Source organism: Gracilinanus agilis, chromosome 1 (assembly GCF_016433145.1).
Source record: "Gracilinanus agilis isolate LMUSP501 chromosome 1, AgileGrace, whole genome shotgun sequence".
NCBI classification, from domain to species: Eukaryota; Metazoa; Chordata; class Mammalia; order Didelphimorphia; family Didelphidae; genus Gracilinanus; species Gracilinanus agilis.
Genome location: NC_058130.1, coordinates 109,538,132 through 109,543,960, shown reverse-complemented (window position 1 = coordinate 109,543,960; position 5,829 = coordinate 109,538,132).

Here is a 5,829-nt window from a genome sequence, read left to right as displayed (position 1 = left end):
TTACTTTTTAATTTGCAGTACTTTCTTCCCATTATTCCCATAATGCCTTTATAGATGTGCTTAAGCAGATGTTTAAAGTGAATGATTATAGTGCTTTAAAACTTTTACAATTTTCCTCAAAAATCTATGAAACAGGTGGTATGTCTACTTCCTAACATAGATAAGGAAACAGACACAAAGGTGAGTTATTGTCTTGGGTCACTGAGCTAGTTATGAAACCAGGTCTCATAACTCCAAGGTCAATGCTTCTTCCATTCCACTATTAGTGCTGCCTTTCTAGATGAGATTCTTCCATTCAAACATCCTCCTCTAGAGAGGGAGCATAGGGTGGTACAAAGCACCTAGAATGAGAATTGTTTGGCCTCTGGCTCTGGCGTGGATTCACTCTGCATGCTTGGACAAGGCATTAACTAAAACTAATGCTATTAACACCTTTGTAAAATGGAGTAGTGGTGTCTGCCTTACATACTTGGAAGAGTTGTCAAAGTCAAAGATAATGTGAGAACATATTTTGTCTACTAGAAAACATTATGCAGATGTGTGTTATATAGCTATTCTCACAAACTTAAAAATGCACCTCACTCTCCTTGAAACTAGGATGTATCTTTGAGTAACATTCCCAGTTCATTACAACTAATTTTGTTTCATGTTCTTTAAAGCCAATTCTCTTTGGGAGACAGTCGTTCAAATATGCAACCTTATTCACATTTGTGCGAGTGAGAGAAGTTTTCTTTTTCCTGTTAATATAGCAGCAGGGGTTGAATACTGTCCAAATGTGATTCATAAATAAGACCTTGTTTCAGCCCATCAGAAGTGTCTAAGTTACCTTGTCTCCATCACCTCAACAGGATAGGGGCTGGATCCATGATTTTTAAGGAATTCCCAGCTAATGTTGGCACTGAGGTTGTGACTTGCTAAGTCACACAACAGCTCATGTGTGTGTCAGAGGCAAGAATTTGAGTCCAGAGACTTCCTGACTATAAAGACTGGTCCCTCTACTACTATACCCTACTGCCTATTATCACATATGTAAGGACAATAAATCTCCCTCTAAACTGTAGGTCCTCCCTGTTGAGGGGAAAAATATCCTAACTGCCTTAAGTACTATTTATCTTAAAAATAACAAAACCAAAACAAAAAAGTAATCAGAATCTACTAAATACTTATATGCTATAAAAAATTAGAATACACATGCACAAGGAATACCTTCAAAAATGTAAATTTTTGATTTTTGATTTCTGCAGTATATACGAACAATCCATTTTCAAGATCAATAAAATCTTCCTAAGTGTCCAGCTCAGGACTCCACACTTTTACATTTAGACAAATTAATAGACAGATTAAACAAACTGGTGTTACTGATTGTTAGGGTTAAAGGTTAAATCATAAGAAGTTGGAAAAGACCTAGAAATAGTGGCTGCCCATCATTTGCAGAATGTACAAATTGTGGTAAATTAATGATGGAACTGATATATCACGAGTATAAGGAATACAAAAGATGGAATATTCTATGAATGCAGAATGAAATTAGAACTAGAAAAAAATATACAATAATTTAAACAGAACACTAAAACAAAGCTGAATACTGGGTAATTGTAACGACCAGCTTTAACTCCAATGATGCATGTACCTCCTGTTTGAAAAAGGAAGACTGGGTGCAAAACACAGCACAGTCTAGTACATTTAGTCACTATGGTGATTTTTGTTAAAAGGCCACTCTCACTGGTTGGGGGGTAGGTATGGGAAGTGGCACATTTAGAATGTGACATTAAAAAAAAGCAGTTCCTACACTCTACCTTTTATCACACTTACCTCCACATCAATATGTTATAATCTTTTTGAGGTGAGGGACATTTTAATTTTTCTATCCTCAGCCTCTATGGCAGATATAATCATCACCTGTCTTGACTAAAGAACCAAAAAATTAAATTTAAGCAGGAGCAAGCACTTCCTGAAAATAATAAACACCAGAATCAGTAAAAAAGAATGCAGAATCAGAAGCCATTTTCCCCTTTTCTTTGCAGAGGCAGGGGACTATGGGATGGGGACATTACATATGATGTCAGACTTCTTCAGATGTATGCAATTGATTTGTATGAACTATTCTTTTCCCCCTCAATTATTATAAGGAATGGCTCACTGGGAATAGGATGATGGAGGTATATAATGGGAAACATTGGTAGTTTTTTTAAATAAAATTTAGCAATCTTTTCCAGAACAGGGTTTTCATATCCAAATGATAGCTATTATAACAGATTTCCATATAATCTTCAATGAGCTAAATTAACTTCTGTATCAAGACAGTATCAACTAGTGAGTGAATGTAGCATCCAAGGCAGGAAGACAGGGTTCAAGACCTGCGGTGTCACATTCTAGCTATGCAACTGCTCAAATCATTTAACCTCTTTGCTCAGTAAGCTACAGAGGGCTGCTGGACTGTACCTGGGAATATCAATTAAATCCCATATTCAATCACCATATCCTTCAGGTGGATTAGCTATATAACTATGCATTATAACCCAAATATATGCAGCCAAAAGAAAAAGTCTTAAGTACATTGCCCAACATTCAAGATTTTTCAAAAACTGACTTTACTCCCCCATTAAGTCATTTTTTTATAACTATTCCATTCCCACACTTGGAATACAACTGCTGCACCAACCCCCTACCCACGCAGCTAAAATCCTACCCGGTTTAAGCCTCAGCTTTCCTCTCTAGAATTCTTTCCTGATTTCTTAAAACTGATTTCTACCACTCACATCATTTGCACCCATCCATTGCACGTATCTTAGTTTACTTTTTATGATTCATTACTACCTATCTATCCCATACTGTCATCTCTCTCCTACTAGCAGCAAAGTTCCGGGAAACTTGGGACTTCCTCAAATGTGAACTGCCCAGCACAGTATCTAGGATGCAGCTGATATTTATCACTCCTATTTCAATTCCAGCAGTGAGTCTCATATATCCCTCTTCCATGAGGTCAGCTTTTGCTTTCTTATTTGAACCTTTGATCACTTTGTTCTCCAATGTTTTCAATACTGTGTATTGCCATTATCCATCTTCTCCCCACTATTACATTTGTTAGCCTCGTCAAGTGGAAATTACATCTAAACTGTGAATCTTCCTTAACACTTTTATACAGGTTTTTTTCCTTTAGTCCAAACTTAATAGGCAATTTCTGATGTAAACTTCCTTTACTGATCCAAATCATTCCACAACTCCATTGCAGCTTCTAGTCTTGGAAGATTTTCCAGGGACACGAGATTTAGTGACCTGCAAAGTTAACAGTTTGCCAGAGGCAGGACTTGAACTCAGGATTTCCTTGACTCCAAAACCAATTCTATACACCAATATTTCTGAGCAAAGTTGATGCCAGATATTAAATACATATCAATTTTTTCCCTCTAAGTAAACACTACCCCATTTTCCTGTTTTTATGTATCTGCACCCAGTAAGAAAGCTGACAAGATGAGTTGTTTCCTTTGGGAACATGGCCATAGGCTTACATCCAAGTGTTCATTGTTAAATCACAATTGCAGTATAATCAGTAGAAAGAGAATATTGCTCTTTGTGGTGGCAAAAAAAAATGAAAAATAAACAGATGCCCTTCGATTGGAGAATGGCTGAACAAATTGTGGTATCTGTTGGTGATGGAATACTATTGTGCTATAAGGAATAATGAACTGGAGGAATTCCATGTGAACTGGAATGACCTCCAGAAATTGATGCAGAGTGAAAGAACAGAACCAGGAGAACATTGTACACAGAGACCGATACATTGTGGTAAAATAGAATGCAATACACTTCTGTACTAGCAGCAATGCAATAATCCAGGATAATTCTGAGGGACTTATGAGAAAGAATGCTGCTACCCATATTCAGAGGAAGAACTGTATAAGTAGAAACACAGAAGAAAAACAACTGCTTGATCACACGGGTCGATGGGGATGATTAGAGATGTAGAGCCAGTGGTTCCCAAACTTTTTTGGCCTACCACCCCCTTTCCAGAAAAAATATTACTTAGCGCCCCCTGGAAATTATGAAACTATTTACTGAACTCAGAATAGAATTTATTAAAAAAAAGTGTGGCTATCACCACTCCTCTGGATTGCTGCAGCACCCACCAGGGGGCAGTAGCACTCACTTTGGGAATCACTGCTCAAAGCAATCACTATAATCCAAATAATAATATGGAAACAGGTCTTGATCAATGACACATGTAAAATCCAGTGTAAGTGCTCGCTGGCTACAGGAGGGGGGTGGAGAAGGGGAGGGAAAGAACATGAATCATGTAACCATGGAAAAATATTCTTAAATAAAATTTTGCAAATAAAAAAAAGATAATGTTGCACTTTGTTTCCTTAGGATATAGTTTTTGACTATATATATATATATATATGTATATATATATATATATACACACACACACACACATATATATGTGTGATTCCCAAGCTTTTCCAGAGTTATAAACACCCTACAACTTGATTTATATACTTTTATCACCTCAATTTCTTTTTTTTTAATCCTTACCTTCCATCTTAGAATCAACACTGTATATTGGTTCCAAGGCAGAAGAGCAGTAGGGCTAGGCAATGAGAGCTAAGTGACTTGCCCAGGATCATACAGCTAGGAGGTGTCTGAGGCCAGATTTGAACCCAGGATCTCCCATCTCTAGGCCTGGCTCACAATCCACTGAGCCATCGAGCTGCCCCCACACCTCAATTTATTTTTAATTACAAATACTGAAAAACTAAGAATTCCATGGCATCCATTAAAATAATGGAATACTATAAATTCAAACTAAGTTAACACAGTCACCATGTACTCAATACAAAATGACTATTTTGGCTAAATGTTTACATTTATTATTAAAGTGAAAAGGGCTTGAGGTAACTAAAATACTCTAAATACTATGTGTTTTCAGCTGTAACAAAACATTTATGTCTATAACTTTTCATTTTTTTGTAAATACAAACTTCCTACTTTGAGCTATAAATGCAACTGACAAGAGAAACAGTGAATATTATTTATTTACATTTTCCTGCAGAAATACAAAACTAGAAAAATAAATAGTCCCAGTCTAAATTAGACCAAATAAGTCCACTACTCAGTCAAACTTACTGAGTAGGTTTCTTGTTCTTGGTAGTCATTCCTATTATCTCTTTTCATCATTTTTCTTGTCATTTTGCCATTTTTTTTCATTGGAGATCCTCTTCCCTATCATATACTCACTCTTAACTCCACATAACTTCATCTATTTAAGTTGCTATTACATCACTTTGGGAAAACAAGTTTATGGCTCACCATCTGGTTCTTCTCCAATTAATAAAATTTTCACCAGAAAGTAGATTTCCTATACTGAATGCCCTACTTCATCTACTATCTTCAGATTATATATTGTATTGTAAGTAACATTGAAGGCAACTGCTATTGCCTTATGAGGAAAGTATAGTATTTCAAAATGGCCTCCTCATGCCATTTATCCTTTAAAGTTAGTCAAGCTACTATTTATGCCAATTTTGAAAAGCTTGTTCTTTACAAGCTGTTCACTAAAAAGTATCAAAATGTCTTTTAACAATTAATTCACCCCTCTGGGCCTCAGTTTCCTTATCTATAAAATGAGAAGATTGAATTAAATTCAATGATCTCTAAAGTCCTTTCACATTCTAACATTCTGTACATTCTATATTTTGTTTTCAACTTCCTTTTATTACAAATGGTTTAAAAAAACCTACATTTTTTCATTCAAAAAGACAAAAGAATTCACTAACTAGATATTATATATCTTTTGCCCTACAAGATTGAGGTCTTAATACTACCCAG